General features: G+C 39.2%; 1 protein-coding gene and 1 pseudogene across 1 annotated transcript in view; one reads left to right on the forward strand and one right to left on the reverse strand.

The window, feature by feature from the left end:
* Positions 1-25,607, reverse strand: part of CPA6 (carboxypeptidase A6) — a 308,645-nt gene that overhangs the window by 129,713 nt on the left and 153,325 nt on the right. The window lies entirely within an intron of this gene.
* On the forward strand, positions 13,579-14,246 carry LOC116276364 (annotated as a pseudogene).

Raw genomic sequence — 25,607 nt, forward strand, 5'->3', positions numbered from 1 at the left:
GTGTTACAGAACTGCAGAACTGGCATGGAAAAATCACACATATTTGGTGTCAGGAAAGCCCATACACATATTACATTACACTCACCCATTTTTCTGTTGAATCCAAGCATTTTTGTTGGAATTGCTTTCGCCAAGAACTATGTAAGGAACTGTGAGTCCCTGCAAGGCAGAGCCTGAAGCAGTGTGCAGTTCCATCTTGCTTCCATCTGCCATGGTAACTGGCAATGTTCTAAACAGAGGCTGTTCCTTCAGCCTGGGCCCCAGAGTGAGCACCATGCAGAACAGAGATGTGGATGGATCATGAGCAAGAATCAAACCTTGTTAAGGTTTAGGCATAACTTGATTTCATAACATGACCTGGATTATATTAGTTAAAGTTCAGGTGATATGGAATAAGGGATTTATTATGGGAGATGGGGTTTCTGTATTCATGGGAACTTGGGAACAAGTTTAGGAAAGAGTGTTGCCTCTGGTCTGGGGCTGGAGTTCCTGTAGATCCTCTGGGCTTCAAGAGGGGAAAGGAAGGACAGAGTAGAACCGCCTGTCTCACTGCCTCGACCTCCAGCATGTGGCTACCTGTAGAAGCAGCTGACATCCTGCACTTCCACACACACGCCTACACAGAACTTGAAGAAGGTGAATGAGGAGATTCAGCTGGGAGGTCAGTAGTCATGTGTGTGACCTGCGGGTACTTGGCCCCTAGCTCAGACCTTAGAGAGGACTTGCTATCTCTTTACCTCTGCCTTCCAAATCTCCAGCAATTTCTCCTGGGGCCAACCCTCACTCAGAATGGATGGGAATTATGGGAAGTCTACTTTCAGCTTAGCTACACTGATGCATACGAAAGCACCCCAGCTATGAGTACACTCCAGGAAAAAATGCTATTCTATTATCAGTTAGAGTTCTGCTCCCAAACCCCTATCTGGACTCAGAGCTTGGTGAACTGAGAGGGACTATTCGTGAATGTCAAGATCCTCTTGCTTTCTTTAGCCCAAAACATAGACAAGAGCAGGGCTAAGGGTTTGCTGCATAGGCTTTTTATCTAGGAACGTACCTGACCTTGGCCCTTGAGATTAGCACTTGGACCATGAGGAGAATAGGACTCTTTCCTCCTAAGGCCTGAGGCTGAGCTTCACTGAGCCACCTCTTTCCATGTCTTCTTGCCCTGGTCCTCCCAGACCTTGCCATGGTTGGGGGAGACGATAATAAAAAGGAGTTTTATTCCTAGTAAATTGCATTTATGGTTCTGAACACCCCCTCTGATTTGTACCTCTTTGCGGGCTACAGTTTATCTTCGGTTTATATAATAGGATTCTTTGTTTTTGGAAACAGAGCTGAGTGATGAGGCTTGAGTGCCACAGAGGTTACAGAATGTGCTGAACAGATTTAATTGTACCACGTGTAATCAATTTGCCAGACTAATGGACACTCTGCATGTTCTCAATATAAAGGAAACTGACTAGTGGAAGGTGAAGCCTGCAGGTTATTCTCTATTGAACATCTGTGCATCTCTGCTCCCACCCATTGAGTTGCATGTTTACCAAGAGTTAGTTGTGTTTATGCCTGTAAGAACAATAGGATATGAACGAAAGTGATGCATGCAGCTTCCATTTCACTCCTTGAAAATGAAGTTTGCTTTGCTGCTGCCTCTTACATATCTGTGATTACATCAGTTGGCTTTAGTAGCAGCAGTTGGATTCAATCTGCAGTTTTTCTTACCCTATCTGAACCAGCAACACTGTACAACTTCCGAGAGATCAGCACCATCTGGCCAGCAAACCTCCCCCACCACCAATTTTCTGAGGTCTGATCTCAGTTATGCAGGGTGTCTGCTCGAGCTCCTGGGGCACAAATATCAGCCAGTGCCCCCCTCAGAGGTCTGAATTCTGGCTCCATAGGAGCCTTCCTGCAAACTTCTAAATTGTAATAATCCTAGCCTATTGCCTTTGGTTATAAGTTCAGCACTAAGTAAGGAATAGACACTAAACACTAGTTGTATTAAATTTTCAGGAGAAACTAGGCTTCTAGTCAAAGTTATTGAGCCTTGGGGTAGAGCATTTTCAATATTGATTTTGTGTCATGGCTGAGACTCTCCCAGTCCCTAGAGGCAAGAGTGTTTAGATCACACCACATTTCTGCTTAAAAACAAGAGTTCTGGTGGCTTCCCATTGCCCTTAGAACAAAGCCCTACATTTTTCTTCTGTCCTCTAAACCACTGTATGAGCTGGCCCCAGCTGTAGCTCTCAGACTGCATATCTTACTTTTCCCCCTTCCATTCTCTTCACTCCAGCCAGAACAGCTTTATTTATTTCCATCAATCAGCTAAGCTCAGCTTGGCAAATTCGCCTTTGCGCTTGCTATGATTTTTGCCTGGAATGTTCTCTCTTGAGACCTTTGCATGACTGATTTCTTATTCTTCAACTAATAAGCTCATTATCACCTTTCTAGAGAGGTCTTTTCTGAACACCCAAAGAATTGCATTTCTTCTATATAATTCTGTTTATTTCTTTCATAGCCTTTATCACAATCTGTAGCTATCTTTTTTACTTGCTGATTTTATTCTCTATGAGGAGAATAATATAAACTCCATGAGGGCATCTATCTTATTTTCTACCCTACCTCTTTTTTATTGAACAAAGAATACATTTAGTTTTCAGTGCTATCTAAAATGTGAAAATCAATGTAAATCTATTACTTTTATCCTACAAATGAACCCAGAAACTCAAAGTGCCTAAATATATAACTTCCATTGTTCTAAGCCTACTCAGAACAAGTGGGCAACTGTTTTCATTGGATGAACCATTCATGCATTACAGTAAGTCATCTGGGGAAAAGGGCTTGGCAACAAGAGGGTTAAGCATAGTTTTGATGGAAAACACTGTCAATACAAGAGACTGTCAGACTGAAGAAAGGCTGCTGCAAACTGTTCACTGATGTGTTTGATCCAGGCAAATGCACATCACAAATCTTGCAGGATTATGTCTGCTCATCCCATCTGGTCACATTCTGTCATGAACCTGAGGGTACCCGTAAATAAGCCCTGAGTACTAACTCAAAAGAAAAAAGGTATAATCTTGTCAAATAAGCAAAAGTTTAAGGCAAAGTGCACGTGTCAGTGAAATTGGTGAAATCTTCTTTTAACAAAGCCCTGGCAAATTATATTGGCCCCCAAATTTTACCACCCTGTCTAATGTCGACTCATGTTGCTTTTCAAAATATGTCTTGGGGCCCATGTGAACCAGAGGGTTGACTATTAGAGTGTCAGGGCACCAGTGTTTGGGGTTTTGTTCAAAATGTTCAGACTTTTGGGATGTTGTATTTCATAAGAGTCTATTGAAATTTCTCTTTGTCCCACTCTTGTTCTAACTTAACTATACCATCAATATTTGTTTCTAAACCATTTAATATTTTTATATATGTGACCTAATAAAATCAGTATCAAATTTTATCTAGACTGTTCAGGGAAAGATTTTCCAGGGATAGATTATCCAGGTCTTATACGTCTACCAATGAAAGCATTAATTACTCCTCCCCGACAAACACACACACACATAGGAGAACAGGTGGAAGAAGAAACCCAGACAAGTCTTATTTGTGAATTCAGCCTCAGGACAATGACACTAGCCTGCCACACACCCCTGCACTACCCCATGGCCATGATATCCTACCGTCTGTCCTTTCTGGGGTACAGGATTTAGATTTAGAAATATACAATCTTCAGATTTTTACCCATGTTCTCTCATTATAGTTTTAAAGGAAAAGGAGACCTGACAGTCCATTGCCAATATCCCAACCCCACTCAAGTTTTGCATGTGTGAAGATACAGGCAAACTTTCTTTCTTTTTCTACTCTGTTTGTCCTTTTAAGGCTTGACGAACCTTAGTATAAAACCTTTCCATATCACAGCACGCAATTGTAGGCATTATGCTCTGAGCCATTCAGAGAAGGCAACAAGATGGGAAATTTGTAGCCTCATCCACAGGATTCTGTACACTTGGGCTTTCTACTGCTAATGCGTTGGACAATATATATGTGTGTGTGTGTGTGTATGTGTGCGTGTGTGTATATATATGTGTGTATATATATATATAGTGCTCTTATAAGAGAGGCCCCAAGGAGCTCTCATGTAACTTCTACCACAGGTAGAAGGACATGAGTGGGAAGATGCCATCTGTCAATCTGGAAAAAGCCCTCACTCAACAGACGTCAAATCTGTTGGCACCTTGATCTTGGATTACCCTGAATCCAGAACTGTGAGAAATAAATGTTTATTGTTTAAGTTACCTACCCTTTGGTATTTTTGTTAGAGCAGCCCCAGTGGACTAAGACAGCTGGTATTACACCTTCTTGTATTTCCTGATGGATATATATTCCAGATGTACTTTTGGCAGGGCTATGTTTGCAAAAAACAGTGCAAGGAAATGGAGAGAATACCCTAATTACAAAGGAAACACTGCATCTCCCAAAGCGCTTGCTAGACATTATCATAATTTATGAGACTGGGCATTGTTAACTTGATTTAAACTCTTCCTCAGTGGGACAAAGCTACACCTTCTCAAACTTCCTATCCTTTAGTACACACAGGAGCAAGGAAGAAATACAAAGCTTTCCAAGGTAGGAAATAAGTTAACAGTCTTCTGCAAGTCCTTTGATCTTCACAGAGGCACAGAGCACTGGTTCCTGTGACAGGGAAAGCCTTTGTATAAAGCAATAAACTGTGTAAATAAGGGAGGTAGGGAGCAGAGGCACAAGGGTGAGGGACTGTATAATCACTGCTCATTCTCATTCTTTTCTCTTCCTTCTAGAAGTGGCTAGAAAAGGGGAGAAAGGGCTGAATTGGAGGAAGCTGAGGTTTGCTCCCTTTCCAACTGTTCCTGCCTTTTAAACTTGGGTATTTGCATCCTATATGGGATAGCAGCTGACACCAGGGCCTTGAGCAAAATGGAAATAGGTCGCTAGGCTACCTCCCATTTCCTTTCATAGTCCTTTTCCCACCTGTTCTGTGATTCATCATCTTTATACTCTCCCCTGCTCAGCCCCATCCCTATTTCTGTTTATGTGGACATTATAACCAAAGTCATCTTCCCCACCCACATTTAAAACAAATAATTATCATTTGGAGAGTAAATGGTGCTTGGCCTACCCAACCCTGATTATTTGAAATCATATTATAAACAAAAATGTCGATGATTCTGTCTAGTTAACCAAATAAAGACAACAAAATCTCCTTTTAAAATTCCTATTCTAATTCATCTTACATGGAGCAGTCCAATTAATCATTCTATTACAACCACTTTCAGTGTCTCTACCATACTCCCCAAATTTATAATTACTACAAATTGCTTATAGAACAAACTTCAAAATTTTAATCTTGGTGATTTGAAGCTCTCCATTAATTTAGTTAAAAAACTGGATGCCAGGAACTCCACTAGGCATTGCTAAGAATACAAATGAGGAACAGGACAAAATATGGTTTCAAAGTACCTCCCCATAAAGCACTTAAAGGAAAAATAGCAAAGAACCCTGGCTTGGCAGACACCTTTTCAATCAAGTAATCACAGTGAGCATCATCAGTCATGGCACACATAGACACTCACGCTACTTGATTGGATGAGATGAAAACATAGCATGATTTTCTTGTGTTCCTGCCAAAGCAGCATAACAAGATTCTAGTCATAAGGAAACGTCGGACAAAGCCCAACCAAGAAACATACTTTAAAAGAGCTGGCATGAAATCTTCAAAAGTATCAAGGTTATGAAAGTCAAGGAAAGACTGAGGGAAACTAAAGAGATATGGCAACTTAATCCCATCATGTGATTCTGTATTAGATGCTTTTACCATAAAGGCCATTATTGGGAGAACTGGTGAAGGTTGAGTAGGGTCTGAGGATTAAGTAATACAGCAATGTTAATTTCTGATTTTGAGGGTCCTATTGTGATTATTAGGAGAATGCCCTTGTTTAAAGGAAGTGTACTCTAAAGAATTCAGCATGATGGGGCATCTTACTTTTCAATGGTCCAGGACAAAATTTCTTTATACTATACTTTCAAATTTTCTGTAAGTGTATTTCAAGATAAGAAGCTATTAAAGAGATATGCTTTTCATTTACTATTGTGCTTCTACATAAAGAAGGCTGAGCAGCTAGGACACTATTAGCAATTGTCTAGATGACAGTAGAGCAATGGCTGTTGGAATGGAAGGACGTGAGTCCGTAAGAGTTTGTAATGGTGAATTCTACAGGTTTAAAACAGAAAATTAGAGCTCAGGATGATCTCTGGGAAGTTACAGACTGTTCTGAGATGCGGTCTCCTGCACAGAGAAGAGCAGTGTCAGTATGATGAGGGGAACCAGAAGCTGATAGCTCCTTAAGAAGAGCTTAAAGTCCAATTTTCCCCATCTAGGCCCTTCCAACCTCAAATACATAAACATGTACTTTTTGGCTTATTTTGTCTTCTTTTCTCTTGCTGTACCTTTATCAACTCTCTATGTCTCTGTCACTTCCTCCCTTCACAGTCTACTTGGGCACTCACAGTCCTACATTTTGTTCGGGGTTTGGTTAAGATTTGCGCCCTTCCTGGCTCTGATAGAATGTCTGACGCAAGCACACAGCAAATATTTGGTGGTTGAAAGCGCTAAGCCCTCCCGGTGGCTGTTCTAAGGCAGATGCTATTACCAATGCAGCTCCTTACTCTGCATTCGTTTTGTATTTCTACATACAGTTGGTGCTATGTCTGTGTCCTCCCAACTTCATATGTTGAATCCTAACCCCCAAGGTGATGGTATTAGGAAGTGAGGCTTTTAGGAGGTGATGCTTTTGGGAGGTGATTAGGTCAAGAGTGTGGAGCCCTCATGAATTGGATTAGTGCTCTTATAAAAGAGACTCCGAGGAGCTCTCATGTAACTTCTACCATGTAAGGACACAGTGGGAAGATGCCGTCTCTTGACCTGGAAAAAGCCCTCACTCAACAGACATCAAATCTGTTGGCACCTTGATCTTGGATTACCCTGAATCCAGAACTATGAGAAATAAATGTTTATTGTTTAAGCCACCTACCCTTTGTGGTATTTTTGTTAGAGCAGCCCCAATGGACTAAGACAGTTGATATTACACATTCTTGTATTTCCTGATATACTATATTGCAATGGTATGACCCTCTGTTTTCTCTGTATACGTTTTGTCTCCCCTAAAGGATGGCAAGCTCTTCCCGGGCAGATGATGGGTCTCCATAGCAATGATCACTGTGATGAGCATGGAGTAGTTGCTCAATGAATGTTTATAGAACTAAACTGAGTCAAAAATTAGAATGAAGAGAGAGAAAAAAAAGACATAACCAGGGCCAAATAGGATGTCACAACATGCTTTACTTATTTAATTAAAATAGGAACCATAAAAATGTATGTTTTGGTGTGTTAACTGAAACACAAAGTAACTGTTCCTGAGTAAATTAAGCATGCTAATCGAGAACACAGACCTGGAGACAGCTGCCTGGGTTGCATTTGACTGATGGCTCTGCCTCTTATGAGCTCTACCTTCCTGGGATTATCAGCATCATTCACTGCCTGAGGTTTTTGTATTAAGTGAGATCATACATGTAAAGAACATGAGTGATTGGCAAATTGTAACAACTTAGGAAGATTAGCTACACATCACCTTTTTTCCTAAAAATCTTGGACAGAAAATGGGAAGGCACAGCTCTGAAATTCTTTCAGGGAGGTCATTCTTTAAGAGGCCTCAGCTGGGAAACCTGCTGTTGGAACAACCCATCCAGAGTTTGGGTAGGGAGAAGGAATCTCATATCCAGCTCCTTCTGACTACCTTTACACAAAGTAGGCTGTGGGGCTCAGGGACGACTGATTGATACAAAAAGATCTGATATTTTGTAGCCTTAAAATCTCACTCCTTTCCCCTAGGAAGGTCACTTCCCTCCAACTGCTTTTCCCATGCTTTCTCTTTAAATCTGCAAATCTGCATGTTTAGTCCATGTCCTTCAAGGCTCTCCTTGATACTAATTTTACTGATTTCTACCACATTGTATGAGTCACAGAATGATTTATCTACCTTCCCTCACTCCCATGACTGAAGCAGTCATCTTAGGCTGCAAGGCTATTCCATATTTTGGGGTATGAGCAGCTCATTGATAAGTTGCCTCTTCAAAGGTTTCAATATGGAAGAACATTTCATAGTGCTTTGTACTGATCCTAATATACTTCCACTGAATGGATGTTAGGAGGTCCTGGGGAAGGGACTTTGCATAAATTGTTCACAGCTGTATATTCAGGATGTAGAAGGACACCTGCCACACGATAGGTGCTTAGCATTGCAAAAAGGACATCACTTCCCCAGAAGAGTTTATCATCTTGCTGGCAAGACAAAATCCATGAATAGGAAACAGAAAGCACTATGCAACTGGTCTCTGGTTCTAAGATTAAAGTTTGCCATTTCCTGGAGAGGTCTATCGTGGTAAAACCCAGATTTTTCTCTTTAGTCTCTCCCTGTGATGCTTCTAAAGCTTTTTTTGTTTATTTGCTTGGGGTTTCTTTTTGACAGCCTGTGCTTCTGTTTCTTTCTCTGGGATGCAAGCTGAGCACTGACGATTCAAAGTATTCCTTGTTTTTTTTTTTTTTATGTTTTGGAGATAGAGAACTACATCTAAGGTGTTAGCTTATTTAATTCAGGCCTCCTACTTGTGACTCAAGAATATATCCTTTTACAAAACTGAATTCTCTTACACAAGTGAGTTCTCAAGGTCATAGGAAGAACAGTACAGAGCTGAATCGAAGGCAGAGAATGTTCTTGTAGCTGTCATACCGGTAAAAGTATACTCATCATTGTCCACTAGAAGAGAAAAATGTCTATGTTTCCAGTCACTATTTCTGCCTACAGTGAATTTTCTAATTTAAAAAGGCTTAATTCAGCTCTTTTCATACATTAAGTATGATGTCAGTGTATTTTAATTAGGGATTAATATTGCTGATAGATTTCTGTGGTTTCTTTTTATGTAAAATGATCTGTAATGTGACAATATGCCTATCTCAATTAAACGATGATCAGAACAATCAGCTGCAAACAACAAAGGATAACACTGTCGTCATGACAAATAATCCTTATGAAAGGATTTTCATAGGATTATTTGACTCAATGTCAAAACATGCTTACTGAAAGATGAACTGAGAACCACAGCGTGGTCTTCTAAATCATTTAGTACGTAACATGCGGTCAGATCAGTTACGCCATCTGAATTAAAGCTAGAAATGGCTATCTAAATCAGCATGACCCCGAAACAAATATATTGGATAATGGAGAGCAGGTGGGAGGTAATGAGAGAGAAAGAACTGGGACTATGCCATGGCGTATTTTTGTTGTTGTTGTTGTTGTTGTTTTTTAGGATCTTGCTCTGTCATTAGGTATGTTGTAAACTGCTGCAGAATCCTCAAAACCCAGATGTAGAGATTGAGACTGTGTGTAAATACTTCAAAGGCTAAAGACAAAGAGGATAATGGGACGCAGAAAAACAAAAATGACAAGAAACGTTCTGTCAGCAGCATGCGATGAAAAAACCCCACACAGATCAGGCAGAGCATGGTTATTTCTGAAAATGACACTCACTTTGAAGGCTGTTCTTTTAGTCAGACCTCCGTTAGGCTAAGGACCTCTCCCACTGCTGACATGATAGATCAAAGGAAGCACCTTGCACTGTCTGAGGTGCACGACTAGCACAAGCCACTACAGACACAGAACAACAGAGCAGGCTATGGACATGCAGCCAAATCACCATCACAACATACCACTTCTTTCACTTCTTACAGGATAAACTACTTTGAAAAAGACCTTTAGGACTGCATAGTCAAGGATAGTTCCTTGCCAAACTGTTTAGTTTTTTTCCCCAAGAGAAAATAGAATGAGCAAGTCATTAGTTGGTATGGATCAATTTCTACTCTGAAATGTGGCTTGATTTCTAATGTCAGTTTATCTCAGCACCCTGACTCTCAGGAAGATAAGATTTCTCTGAGGTGTCATCTTCACCTTGACAAAGTTTTCAAAAAATACAAGGCTCCTCGTGTGCCACTTTGGAGAATGCCTCCTGCAAATACTTGGATAACAAGGGTCACCATGCCAAGGGAAACTTCCTTTCTGTTGCCAAGACCAAATTAAATTTTCAGAGAGAATTTCACTCCTAAATGGTTACAGCTGATTCATGATTTTCATTTCTTTGCCAGACACTCAAATGGTTTTTGAAGGGCCTTCCAAGGCAAAAGCAAATCCTCACCTCTGGATAAATAGCTCGAATCTCAGAGGAGATAATAGCCAATTCTCCAGTGTTCTCTTGTTTGGCATGCTCCTCTCTCCGCATTGTTGTTTCAATAGTATTAGTCATTAGTTTTCCTGCAGAAGAACATCTTCCTCCAAAGATAATGCTGTTTGGATATAACACTATTGGTTCTGACTCATTGCTGCCCCGTTCGGACCTTGCAGTGACCTTCCCTCTTGCACTGGGATGGGCATCTCCTCATAGTGTACAGACAGTGTCCCACCAGCAGGCAATACCCAGAAAGCTGTCAATGTCCATGTCTGACACCTGAGCCTCCACCTTCTCAATGCCAATGGAGTGAATCTCCAGTCCACTTTATCAATCCACTTTAACGACAATATCTTGTGTCACCTCTAAAACTTTAAATTTTAATTTCTCACTCTTGGACCACAAGTTCCTGGCTATGTTTTCACCTTTCTGATTTTTAATATCATTTAGATATCTAGTCCCTAGATACTTCTGCTGTTTCCTGACTTCCATTCCCTCTTAGCCTTCATTCTTTCTCTGCCCAAAGTGGACATTTTGGTTGATAACTGTCTCATGGTCTAGCTGCATGCTGCACCCTCACCACCAAACCCTAATCCTAGATCAGTACACCAATTCACCCTTTCCATCCCTATGCCCAGAGAGCAGGAGCTGCTGGAGAAGCACAGGGAATGTATAGATTGGTTCCATTGCATGATCTCCAACCTCTTCAGGATGCTTAATGTTCATGTACTGCAGATAATCAAATGATATGCCCAGGAATGGTGGGAAAGTAGAAAGTTGTTCTTTACATAAGAACGGCCATTGTTTGGAGTAGAAAGGTGGCCACTCTTTAGGCCACAGTATATAACCTCAACTGTGACCTGGCATGAAAAGGCAAGTTGGACACCCTGCACTAGCAATCTGAACTATAAGAATGGAAAAAATTTATCAGTTGGCACTTTGACTGAAAGAGAAGCAGACATGTAGAGAGTAGTAGACTTACAGTAATGGTAGAGGAGAGCCTCTACCTTACCCACCTCTTTCTTCTTAAATGTGTATGATTATTTGGACAATAGGTTCAAGGGAATAGACAAACCTGTGCAACTCCTCTCTCTTATGGGATATCAGATGCATGGGCCTGGCCAGGGCAGATTTAGGTCTTGTGAGACCTGAAGTTCGTACAGTTTTGAGATGTCCTCTTAAAAAAGAATACAAATTTAACACAGGCACAAAGGCAATCAAATGCATTTAAAAATTACTGCTACTTTGTATTGAGCTACATAATAGTGTAATCAAATTACTCTTATATGGAAATCATTGACTTACCAATGAATAAACATACGAGTTTTGCCACCAAAACATTGTTTTCTTCAGGACATTTAACTGGGTCAGTGGCAGTTTTGCAACGCTTTTTGTCTGGAGGTCAGCAAGATGGTGGAAAAGGAAGTCATGGGTTTCATTCCCCTCCACAGGAAAATCAACTAGAACTATCCATAGACAAAAACACCTTGGTGAAAACCCGAAAACATGGGAATAAACCTGAACCACTTGTGTGTTCCATGGAATTGAATAAAAATCTACATTGAAAAGGCAGGGGAATCAGTTTCACTTTGACTATGTTACCCCTCTGCCTTCCATAAGTTGGCGCAATGCCACACAGGGTACTCCCCAGGGCTCATGGTTTCTATAGTGAGAAAAGGGAACCAGGGAAGTGGACAGCCAGCTTCCCTAGCATTCTGAGATGCTTCCCAGGAAGCCCACACTGTCCTTACCTCATGGGGACTCAGGAACATAGGGGGAAACAGTGCAGTTAGGCCACCTTGGGTCAGGCAGAAACAAAGCAAGGAGGTGGGGCCCACAGAGGTCAGCACACAGAGTTTTGTGAATGTACCTGTCTTGCTGGATAGAAGGCCTAGCCAGATGACTCACCTGAATTGAGGGCAAAGGGAGCAGCTGAGGCTTCTAGATAACCTGAAAGGAAACTGTCTGCTCGGGGTCATTACCAGCTGGCTCATCCAAAATCATAGGCTAGACTGACTAGCAAAGGTCTATCCCTGCCAAAGAACTCCTGTAAAAGCCAGGAAAGTTGGCTCTCTCTGTAAAGGCATAAACACCAATACAAAGACATAAGGATTACAAAGATTTAAGAAATCATGATACCTCCAAAACAAAGAAAAAAGCAGTGAGAAAGCTCCAGCAATGGACCCTAGAGAAAGGTAGATCTATGAAATGACAGAAAAAATGGAGAATAATCTACTTTTAAAAGTTCAGTAAACTTCAAGAAAATACAGATAAAAAATTAAATGAAATTAGGAAAATACACAAACAATACCAGAAATTTGACAAACAGAGACAATATACAAAAAACCAAATAGAAATCCTAGAGATGAAGATTACAATGACTGCACTGAAAAATGTAATAGGAAGCTTCAACAGCTGGCTCATCAAGTTGAAGAATCAGTGAACTCAGAGACAGAACATTTTAACTACTTAATCAGAGAAGCAAAAAGAAACAAAAATGAAAAAGATAAAGAAAGCCTATGGAAATTATGTGACACCATCAAGAGACCTAACCTATGCATAATAGGCATTCAAGAAACAGAAGAAAGAGAAAAAGGGCCAAGAAGAGTTTTTGTTATTTATTTATTTAGAGGCAGAGTTTTGCTCTTGTGGCCCAGGCTGGAGTGCAGTGGCACGATCTTGGCTCACTGCAACCTCTGCTTCCTGGGTTCAAGCGATTCTCCTGCTTCAGCCTCCCTAGTGGCTAGGATTACAGGCACCCACCACCATGCCCAGCTAATTTTTCTATTTTTAGTAGAGAAGCGGTTTCACCATGTTGGCCAGGCTGGTCTCGAACTCCTGACCTCAGGTGATCCACCCGCCTTGGCCTCTCAAAGTGCTGGGATTACAGGTGTGAGCCACCGTGCCTGGCAGGAAGAGTATTTTTTGAAAAATAATGAATGAAAACTTTCCTAATCTGAGGAAAGAAGGTAACAACCAGGTACAGGAAACACAGAAGTCCCAATTAAATTCAACCCAAAGAGGAGTTTGCCAAGATATATAATAACCAAACTGTCAAAAATTAAAGACAGAGTTCTGAGAGCAGAAAGAGATAAGAAATATATCATATACCATGAAGTCCTAATATGACTATAGATGGACGTCTCAGCAGAAGTCTTGCAGGCCAGGAGACAGTAGGATAACATATTCAAAGTGTTGAAGAAAAAAAAGACTGCCAACCAGGAATACTTTATTCATTACTTTCTGCCACCATCTTCGTTCCATGTTCCCCCCGACAAAATGCCCAATAAAGACACAGAAGTCGTCTCTGCTACGGAGCATGACTAGCCAGAGCCACGGGCTGAGACAGGGTCTGTAACAGAATCTAACAGTGATGAATCAGTACCAGAGCTTGAGGAACAAAATTCCACACAGGCAACAACCACACAACAAGCCCAGTTGTCAGCAGCAGCTGAAATTGATGAAGAACCAGTCAATAAAGCAAAACAGAGTTGGAGTGGAAAGAAGGCACAGAAGCTTATGTCCAAACTGGGTTTTAAGCAGGTTACAGGGGTTACTAGAGACACTATTTGGAAATCTAAGAATACTCTGTCATCACAAAACTAAATGTCTGTAAGATCCCAGCTTCAAATACCAACATGGTTTTTAAGGGAAGCTGAGATTGAGGATTTATCTCAGCAGGCACAGCTAGCAGCTACTGAGAAATTCAAACTTCAAGGCAAAGCTCTCTCAAACATTCAAGGAAACATATAGCCTCTTCTAACTTTACAAGAGGACAGTAAAGAGGAAGTTGATGAAATAGGTGAGGAAGTTGATGAAACAGGTGTGAAAATTAAGCATACAGAATTGGTCATGTTGCAAGCAAATGTATTAAGAACAATGGCAGTTCAAGCCCTGAAGAACAAAGTAATGATATGGTTAATGTGATTATGGAATTAGCAATGTAACCATCTGAAAACAAGAACTTTTTTTTTTTGGTGTTTCAAAAGAGTAACTGCAGCTTGACTTGAAATTTATACTCTTTCTATCATTAATAAAGTTATAGTTTCTTGTTAGATAAAAAGGAATATTATATCCAGCAAAACTGTCGTTCAGAAGTGAAGAAGAAATTAAAGTTTTCCCAGACAAACAAAAGCTAAAGAAGTTTATTACCACTAGACTTACCTTTATAGGAATTGCTAAAGGGAGTTCTTTAAACGGAAACAAAAGGCTGCTAAATAATAATGTTAAACATATGAAAGCACAAAACCTAATGGTGTAGGTAATACAGAGCAATAATCAGAATACTCTAGTACTGTAATAGTGATATATAATTATATTCCTAGTATGAGGGTTAAAGGGCAAAATTGTTAATAACAACTACAGCTAAAATAAATTATCAAGGGATACATATCACAAAATGATGTAAATTCAGACATCAAAAACATAAAATGTGGGAGGAGAGTAAGAGTTTAGAGTTGTATGCAATAAAAGTTAAGCTGTTATCAGCTTGAAATAGACTGTTATAATATATTCTGTGTAAACTTCATGATAACCAAAAAGCAAAAGCAAATAAGAGATGGAAAAAACAAAATTTAAAAAGATTCAGAACATACCACTACAGAAAACCATCAAATCACAAAGGAAGACATCAAGAGAGGAAGAAAGAAACAAAGTATCTATAAAACAACCAGAAAACGATGAACAAAATAGTAATTGTAAGTTCTTACCTAGCATTAATTACCTTGAATGTACCTGTATTAAATTCTCCAATTCAAAGACATAGAGTGAATGAATGGATAAAGAACAAGAGACAACTATATGCTACCTACAAGAGATTCACTTCATTTTTAAGGACACATAGACTGAAAGAGGAGGGATGAAAAAAGATATTTCACAGAAAATGGAAACCAAAAGAGAGCAGAGGTAGTGATACTTGCTTGTGTCAGACAAAATAGATTTTAAGTAGAAAATTATACAGAGAGACAAAGAATGACATTCTATAATGAAAAGGAAGTCACTTCATCAAGAGGATATAAAAATTATAAACACATACACACCCCACAGTGGAGCACCTAAATATATAAAGCAAATATTAAAGAATCTGAAGGGAGAGAAGAGAGTGCCGTTCAATAACAGTAGGGGACTTCAATACAGTGCTTTCAATATAGAACAGATCACGTAGAAAGAAAGTTATTGAGGAACCATTGGACTTGAAGAACTCTTTAGACCAAATGGACCTAACAGACATATGCAGAACATTCCAGCCAACAGCAACAGAATATGTATTCATTTTAAGAACACAGAGAACATTCTCTAGGGAAGATCATTTGTTAGGCCACAAGACAAATCTTAGCAAATTTAAGAAGATTGAAATAATATCAAATATTCTTTCAACCATAATGGTATGAAACTAAAAATTAATAACAGGAGGAATTTCAGAAAATTCACAAATAAATGTCAAAAATGATACAACTTAGCAATCAAGGTCAATATAGAAATTAGGAAATTAAAAAATATCTTGAGAGAAATGAAAATGGAAACATAGCATACCAAAACTTGTGTAATGCAGCAAAAGCAGTTGTAAAAGGAAAGTTTGTAGCAATAAATGCCTACATCAAAAGAGAAGACAGATTGCAAATAAACAATCTAATATCACATCTAAAGGAAACACAAAAAGAAGAACAAACTAAGCCCAATGCTAGCAGAAGTAAAGAGTAAAGATCAGGACAAATAAATTAAATAGAGACTAGAAAAACAATATGGAAGATTGATGAAACTAAGAGTTGGTTTTTTAAAAAGATGAACAAAATTGACAAACCTTTAGCTAGACTAACCAAGAAAAAAGAAAAAAGACTAAAATAAAATCAGAAATGAAAGTGGAAACATTACAACTGACACTACAGAAATACAAAGAAAAATAAGAGACTATTATGAAAAATTATAGGACGAGCAATGGAGAAACTTAGAGGAAATGGATAAATTCCTAAACATATACAACCTGCTAAGACTGAATCACAAGAAGTAGAAAATCTGAACAGACTGATAATGGAGTGAGCAGACTGAATCAGCAATAAAAAGTCTCCCATTGCTATCGTTTGAATACGGTTTGTTTATTCTCACCAAAACTCATGCTGAAATTTGATCCCTAATATGGTTGTGTCGGGATGTGGGGCTCAATGGCAGGTGCTGGGGTTAATGGAGGCAGATCCCTCATGAATGGCTTGGTGCCATTCTCCTAGTAGTGAGTAAGTTCTTGCTTTTGAAAGACTAGGCTAATTCCCACAAGAATGGATTCGTTCCTATGAGAGGAGGCTATTGTAAAGCCAGAATGCCCCTCAAGTTCCCGGCTCTGTGCCCATGTCTGCTTTTTCTTTGATCTTCCCTGCCATGTTGTGATGCAGCATGAAAGTCCTCTCTAGAGGCCAGGGCCATGCATGCCCTTAAACTTCTCAGCCTGCAGAAGTGTGAGCTAAATAACCTCTTTTGTATATAAATTACCCAGTCTCAGGTATTCTTTTATAGCAACACAAAATGGACTAAGACACCCATCAAAGAAAAATCCAGAACCTGATGTCTTCATGACTGAATTCTACCAAATGTTTAAATAAAAACTAATGGTAATTATCTACAGACTTCCAAAAAAAAAAAAAAAAAAATTGAAGAGGAGAGAATACTTCCAAATTCTTTTTGCAAGGCCAGCAATAACCTGACACCAAAGCCAGACAATAAAATCACAAAATAAGAAAACTACAGACCAATATCTTTGATGAATATAGATGCAGAAACCCTCAACAAAATGCTAGCAAATTCAACAATGCATTAGAAGGATCAATCACCATCAAGTGGGATTTATTCCTGGGATACACAAGGATGGTTCAACATTCACAGATCAATAAATGAGAGACACCACATTAACATAATCAAGGAAAAAGCATGATTATTTCATGAAATGCAAAAAAACACATTTGACAAAATTCAACATCTTTTCATGATAAAACCACTTAACAAATTAGGTATAGATAAAATGTACTTCAATACAATAAAAGCCATATACAACAAGATCACAGCTAACATTATACACAATGGTGAAAAATTAGAAGCCTTCCTCTAAGATGCTGAACAAGGCAAGAATGTTCATTCATGCCACCTCTGTTTAACTTATATTGAAAGTCCTTGCCAGAGCACTCGGTCAAGAGAAAGAAATGAAAAGCATCCAAACAGGAAAGAAGAAGTGAAATTGTCACTGTTGGCTGACAACATGATCTTATACATAGAAAATCCTATAGATTCCACCAAAAATCTGTTAGAACTAATATACAAATTCAGCGAAGTTGCAGAATATAAAATTAACACACAAAAATCAGTGGCATTTCTCTACATTCACAACAAACTTTCTGAAAAAGAAATCAAGAGAACAATCCCATTTACAATAGTTGTAAAAAATGAAACACTCAGAAATAAATTTAACCAAGAAAGTGAAAGAACTGTACACAAAAAACTATAAAATATCAAGGAAAGAGGCCAGGTGCGGTGGCTCACGCCTGTCATCCCAGCACTTTGGGAGGCCAAGGTGAGAGGATCACCTGAGGTCAAGAGTTCGAGACCAGCCTGGCCAACATGGTGAAACCCCGTCACTACTAAAAATACAAAAAATTAGCCAGGCATGCTGGCGGGCGCCTGTAATCCCAGCTACTTGGGAGGCTGAGGCAGGAGAATCGCTTGAATCCCGGAGGTGGAAGTTGCAGTGAGCCGCTCCAGCCTGGGCAACAGAGTGAGACTGCGTCTCAAAAAGAAGGAAGAAATTTTGTCAACATGGATGTAATTGGAAAAATCATGTGCAGTGAAATAAACCAAACACAGAAAAACAAATAACACAAGACAAATAATACATGTTCTCACTTGATTTTGGTATCAAAAACAATTGAATTCATGGGAACTGAGAGTAGAATGGTGGTTACCAGAGGCTGAAGTTTGGGGGAATGGGGAGATGATAATCAAAACCTCAGTTACATAGTAGGAATAAGTTGGATTGTTTTGAGATGTACTGCACAACATGGTAAATACAGCTAGTAATTGAGTACTGTACATTTTAACATCACTTAAGACAATAAATGTCAAATGCTCTCATCACAAACATTTCAAATATTTGAGGTGATGGATAAGTTTATTAGCTTCATTTAACCATTCCATTGTATTAAAAAAATCCTAGCATAACTTTATACTCCATAAATATATACAACTATAATTTGTCTATATGTATATAATTAAAAAAATTTTATCTGGAACCACCAGACTTAATCAGGTCAAGATGTGCTAGCTGCACACTAAGATTTGATTTGATACATTGGGATGTATAAAACATATGACCTCTCACATAGATATAAATCCCACTGCTAGTAGAAGTGCTATAGGTGTATACTCTAAAAATGTAGAAATTCAATTTGACATAATTTCCATAAAATATATGGAGCATTTAATCATATGTGCTCCACTATCAATCATATTTCTGACAGCAGGGAATGTTCATTTTGACAAGATGGTGATGAGAAACAAATCTTTTTCTTACAATTATACATATCTCATGATATGAAAAACATTCTACAGAGTAGCTTCTGGCTTCATAAATTTCAAACCTTGCTTCTTTAACTCTGCTTATGGTACTGAGTGCTATAGGATGCATTCTTATCACTTTACAATGTTTCCCCTAACATAAAACCCCCGTGTTGTGTGTTGGCATGGTGCATGAAAGGAGACAGGTAGTGTAACTATAGACCAAGGGACTTCAAGTCATAGAAACTTTTTTTTTTTTTTTGAGACAGTCTTGCTCCGTTGCCCAGGCTGGAATGCAGTGGCACGATCTCAGCTCACTGCAACCTTCCACCTCCGGGGTTCAAGCGATTCTCCTGCCTTAGCTCCCCAGTAGCTGGGATTACAGGTGCCTGCCACCACGCCTGGCTAATTTTAGTAGAGACTGGGTTTCACCATGTTGGCCAGGCTGGTCACAAACTCCTGGCCTCAAGGGATCCACCTGCCTCGGACTCCCAAAGTGCTGGGATTATAGGCATGAGCCACCAAGCCCAGCCTAAGTCATTTAAACCATTTAACCCAAACTAATTATATCCCAAATTCCACTTTAGCTGAATCCCCCTAGTACCATCACCATTTAAAAGACATGAAGGTATGAGTGATAGATGGTAACTCTAAGTGGAATGAGACACCAGTCTAAACAGATTAAACATTTTACTTTTATATATGAGCATGTGAACACATGGGAAGGGCCTGTCCAGGGAGGGGTCCTAAAGCTTAACCTTCATTAGCTTTGTAGTAAACTCATCTCTCCATTTTGGCTTGAAAAGCTTGCCTAGCATGTAATCTGGAGTTTCCTAATAGGGAAGATTCGCTATTCCCTTATACTGATTGAAGAATAGGCATCATTCTTATGCTCTCTGAAGATCACAAAGGTGTAATAGTCAGGATCCAAATAGGTAATATTACATTGTCTTTTGTATCAGATGTGATATTAATATTTCTTGAAAGCAAAAGGAAAGCATGAGTTAGCTATAACCTGCTACCTAAATTAAGCAGTAAAAATAATTCCATAAGAGAGTAACTCACTCCCAGAAGAAATAAATGTCATTTAAGTAATATGAATGAGGAGTACCTGTGTGTCAGGCACAACCACCCTGGATGTTTGCAACTCAGGGGCTGTATCCTGACCTCAAGCCTCTTGCTGAGAAGTAATTCCGGGTCATGTGGGATAAGAAATATGTTGCAGTCTATGAATCGTCTACCCAGTACATCAACTCACGTGAGATGATAAAATCGTTCCCTTAGAGTAGGATTTAGCAAACATTGTCTATAAAGAACCAAATATAGTAAATATTTCAAATATTTATGGAGGCTAAAATTAGAATTGCATAACATTTTCATGTGTCACAAAATATTTTTATTTTGATGTTTTTGACTATTAAAAAATGTAAACAATTTTTTAGTTTGAAGGCTGTACAAAAACAGGTGGCATGTCAGATTTTTCCCTGGACTGTTGTTTACTGACCTTTGTTCTAAAATACACAGAGAAAGGATTTGGGATTAAAGCTGATGGTAGGTTTAGAAGGACACCACTTTTCTGTTGTCCATTTCTATGCAGAAGATATTTCTCAAATTATAAATAATGCTCTATATCAGCTGTTTGGTAGGTGCCATGCTGGAGATCTAAAATGAATGATGTGGATCTCCTCCCTCAAAGTGCTCAGATGCAACACAATCACCTTCCTAACCCATGACTTTTGATTGGCTGTTGGTGATTTGGCTTGTTGTGGCTATTGGTTTGAATTAATAGTGTATCTTATAGAGACACGGTACCAATGCAGCACCATGGGCACAACCCAATTTGGCACGAGATCCCTGGCAGCCAAGTGGGCAGCACCTTGATTACCAGGACGGACTGGCCACCCTGTCTGCATCTGGTGTCCTCTTCCTGCCACTGTGCTCCTTATGGGTCCCTCTTACTAGAATGAGTTTTGAAGTTCAAGAAGCTTTTGCACAGAAAAGATTGGTTCCAGTTACTTGCATTTTCAAGAAACATCAATTTAGGAATAATTAAAAACATCATTTACATAATGAAAAACATGTTACATAATTAAAAACATCATTTTCATTAAGTTCAGCGTATAAATCTTAATTCCATTTATAAATCTATATCTAAAATAAGAATTTTACCTTTCCTTGCTCTTTGATTAATGTTTGATTACTTTCAGTAACACAGGATAAACATCCTTAAATAATCAGCCTGTAGTTTATCAAATTCCCTTAAGCATTTTATATTACACTTGTAAATTTATTCAATGACTTTTACTTCAAATGCCTGACCAGGCAAGCCTACCACCCAAACAATAAAACCTTTAATGTATTTAAACAATGTAAATTAAATGTATAAATATAGAAACCCAAGAGTTCTTTTAAGCATTCCAACTTTCAACTTAAAAATCATAAGTTTAGGTTGGGCACCGTGGCTCACACCTGTAATCCCAGCACTTTAGGAGGCAGAAGCAGGCGGATCACCTGAGGTCAGGAGTTCGAGATCAGCCTGGCCAAACCCCATCTCTACTAAAAATAAAAAAAAATTAGCTGGGCATGGTCTTGGGCGCCTGTAATCCCAGCTGCTCAGGAGGCTGAGGCAAGAGAATTGCCTGAACCTGGGAGTTGGAGGTTGCAGTGAGCCGAGATTGTGCCACTGCACTCCAGCCTGGGTGACAGTGGGATTCCGTGTCAAAAAAAAAAAAAAAAAAAAATCGTAAGTTTATAGTCACATATTTTAAAGTGAAATCCCCCAACTAATCCATCAGATTATCATGTCAAATTCTCTTAAACATTATAAGCATAATAAATACCAAATACATAGATTGTTCCAGTGATTATAAAACCTACACTTAAACTTAATCCCCCAAATACAAATAATATGGGTCAAATTACCTTCACTAAGTTTTTTTTTTTTTTTTTTTTTAATTTATTTCTTATTATTATACTTTAAGTTGTAGGGTACATGTGCATAACGTGCAGGTTTGAGAACAGAAAACGAGATCACTTGGACCTTCACTAAGTTTTAAACATTCTAGGGTAGAAAGACTTTTAAGTCAGGGGTCAGCAAACTGACCTGCCATATCTGGCCTGCTGCCTGTTTTTCTATGACCCCAAGCTAAGAATGGTTTCTGCAGTTTTAAATAGTTAAGAAAGAAAAGTGAAAGAAGATGATTTCAACACCCATAAAGTTTTATAGGAACATAGCTATGCTCATTCATTTCCATATTGCCTATGGCTGCTTTGGGGCTACAACATCAGAGTTGAGTGGTTAACACAGAGACGCATATGGCCCTCAAACCAAAAATATTTACTCTCTGTATCTTTACAGAAAGTTTGTTAATCCTCTTTTTTTATTTAGAAGAAACCTAAAATAAAGGATCATTGCAACAGAAACTTTTGCCTGAAAGGAATTTGAGACTAAAGGCAGAGAATGTCTTTCAGAAGCTTGTTTATTGTCCACCCTCCTCCTCTTACCCAGAGAACTAACAACAGAGGTTGAGGACAGGAAAGAGGGAAGAAAAACTCTCTTTTGGTATAAAAACAGAGATCCCCTCCCCCCATATGGCCACCTACCTTCCCCCTCCTCCAATGCAAGTGATACGTTTCTGAGCAGTTTAGAGCCTACTGGCAGCTGTTAGGCTGTGGGGGTGCTTCTCATAGCATGCTTAGGAGGAAGTGGTACGAAACGGTGGTTTCCCTAATCTTTCTACCAACACAAGTTGTGATAGCATCATTTAGGTGAGAAGAAAGTTCTGACCCTTCGGTTGCCATTAGCTTTGCCTTTCAGTAACCTCATGAAAAGACTATTATTCAGGGTCCAGTTTTCCTATTTTAGTAGTTTTAATGTCTTTAAAGTAAGAAAAAAATAATCAAAACTGGGTTGTATTTTAGTCTCTTGTTTTGGGGGTTTGGCAAGAGTATGTTTACCTAAGTTGATAATAAAGTCAGAGATGGGGGCTTGAAGATTTAACTGGAAACAGTTCTTGAAATTGAGTGAGTGTACGTACATGTGTGTGTGAGCGTCTATTGACTGTTGTGTCCTCCAAGCATGAATTAATTAGCACCTTGTGGTCACCATACCAGCCTGGAATATTCAAGGTAAGTTCAGCTGCAATGGATTTAGCAGGAATCAGGCTCCGGCCATGCTGAGCCATGCAGCACTCCCAAAGTTAAAAAATACCAAATGCATGACAGTGCTCCCATGATTGGTTAATAGGGTGGTAGTCATTAGTCCATCAAGACATCTTATTTAAGGGGAACGTGTTGGCGGTCTTAGTTTTACAGCCCTGAAGTAAGAACCAGATGCCAGGTATAGTTTCAGTATAGTCACACCCAAGTGTGATGGGCCCAGAGCGAGCAGGGTAGCACTCCCGAGTGGGATGATGATTTCTCAGAGGTTGGTAGATTAAGAGACCAAAAACTGGTAGGAGATATCCATGTTGATGAGGGATGTCTTGATTGAAATGTGCTATGTCTGATGAACGAGTATGTGTACTATGTCATGTGAAGGATTTACAGAACTGATCAATATCCATGTGGGGTAGGTTTTATTGTACGGTTAATGACAGTGGATGTGCGACAGTTGATTAAGGGATTATTGGTACATGCTTATATGCATGTGGACTGGATTTTTAATGTATTATTTTACATGAATGTACTAGGTACTGTTAAACATTTATAGTACTATATATTATTCATGGGGGACTATCAGTAATGCACGAAGTACATAAAAGCACTATTATAATAGTGCTAGTTGATTAATACTGACATAGTAAAGTATATGCTAAGAAAGAATTCGGGGAATTGTGTAATTAGAATTTCAGCTTTGGGTGTTGACAGTGAAGCAGGATGCTTTTTCCCTGAGTTGTCCTGGGGAAGAATCCTCCATTTCTGGTTTACAAGACCAGAGTATTGAATTATACTACAAGGGCGTCTTCATTAAAGCGGTTTATTTTCAATTAGGCCAGTGAGTGGCATAAGGGTAAGGATGATAGAGAAATACACAACAGATGCTGTCCATCCGATGGTGATAAAAGGGTATTGGACTGGCGGCCCCCCAATTCATGTGAGTGTAAAGAGGTCAGCTACTAAGATTCAGAATAGGCCTTGACTCAATGGTTGGAACATTATGCTTTGTTGTTTGGACATGTGAAGTACAGGAATAACTGCCAGAATGAGAATGGAGAACACAAGGGCCAGTATGTCTCCTAGTTCATTAGGGAAGGATCATAAGATTGCATAGGCAAACAAAAAGTACCACTCTGGTTTAATGTGAAGTGGGGTGTTGAGAGGGTTGGCTAAAGTGTAGTTATCTGGGCATTCAGAAGGTCAGGTGAAAATAGTGCTAGAGTTATTAGAAGGAGAAGGAGAAAAATTAAACCTAAAATATCTTTGGTTGTGTAGTAGGGGTGGAAAGTTATTTTGTCAAGGTCTGATGAAACCCCTGAAGGGTTATTAGATTCTGTTTCATGTAGAAATAAAAGGTGAACAGCTGCTAGAGCTGTAATTATGAAGGGTAAGATGAAGTGGAAGGCGTAAAACCATGTAAGGGTGGCTTTGTCAACTGAGAACCTACCTCAGATTCATCGCACAAGGTCAGTTCCAATATACGGGATGGCTGATAGATTTGTAATTATTGTAGCGCCTAAGAATGATATCTGGCCTCACGGGAGCATGTAGCCTATGAACGCTGTAGCCACCATTGTGAGTAGGAGGATAATACCGATATTTCAAGTTTCTAGAAATGCAAATGATCTATAGTATAAGCCCCAGCCTACGACTAAGAAGAGGCCGATGAATACAATTGAAGCACCGTTAGCATGAAAATAGTGGACTATTCATCCATAGTTTACATCTCGGCAGATGTGAGTGACTGAAGAGAAGGCGTTGAGGTGTCTGATGTGTAATGTATGGCTATAAATAGTCCTGTAATGATCTGGAGGCTTAGGCAGGCACTAAGAAGTGAGCTGAAGTTTCATCATGTAGAAATTTTAGATGGTGTGGGAAGATCGATGAATGAGTGATTAATAATTTTTATTAGCAGGTGTGTTTTGCAGGGATTGGTCATTAGCATTCTTATAGTTGAAATACAATGAAGATTTTTCATGTCATTAGTCATGATAATAGTCCATGTGGGAATAATGGCATATACTGCATTTTTATTAAGTGTCCTTTTGGTTATAGGGTTTGTAGGTTTCTCTCCAAAACCTTCTCTTATTTATGGAGGTCTAGGGCTAATTATCAGTGGTGCTGTGGGTTGTGGTATTGTGTTGAATTTTGGCGGGGCTTCTGTGGGGTTGATAGTTTTTTTTATTTATTTGGGTGGCATGATGGTTGTTTTTGGTTATACTACGGCGATGGCTACTGAGTAGTATCCTGAAACATGAGGATCAAGTATTGATATCTGAGGGGTTTATTAGGATTGTTAATGGAGTTGATGCTGGTTTGGTGAATAGCTGAGTACGATTAAGTGGGGATCATGATTGATTTCAATAGTGTAGAGAGCTGGATGATTTTTTAGGGCGAGGGGGCTGGGTAGTTGCGTGAAGATTCTGTGGGTGCAGCTGCCTTGTACAGCTATAGGTGTTGGTTAGTGGTAGTTGCTGGTTGATCATTATTTGTTAGTATTTACGTAGTGATTGAAATTACTCAGGGTAATAGATAATTAGGATTAGGGTTAGAAGGGATGAAATAAAAAAGGAGACAAAGTAGAGTTTAACTAGGCCTTTCTGAGTAGATACCATAAT

Source organism: Papio anubis, chromosome 8 (assembly GCF_008728515.1).
Source record: "Papio anubis isolate 15944 chromosome 8, Panubis1.0, whole genome shotgun sequence".
Classification (NCBI taxonomy): Eukaryota; Metazoa; Chordata; class Mammalia; order Primates; family Cercopithecidae; genus Papio; species Papio anubis.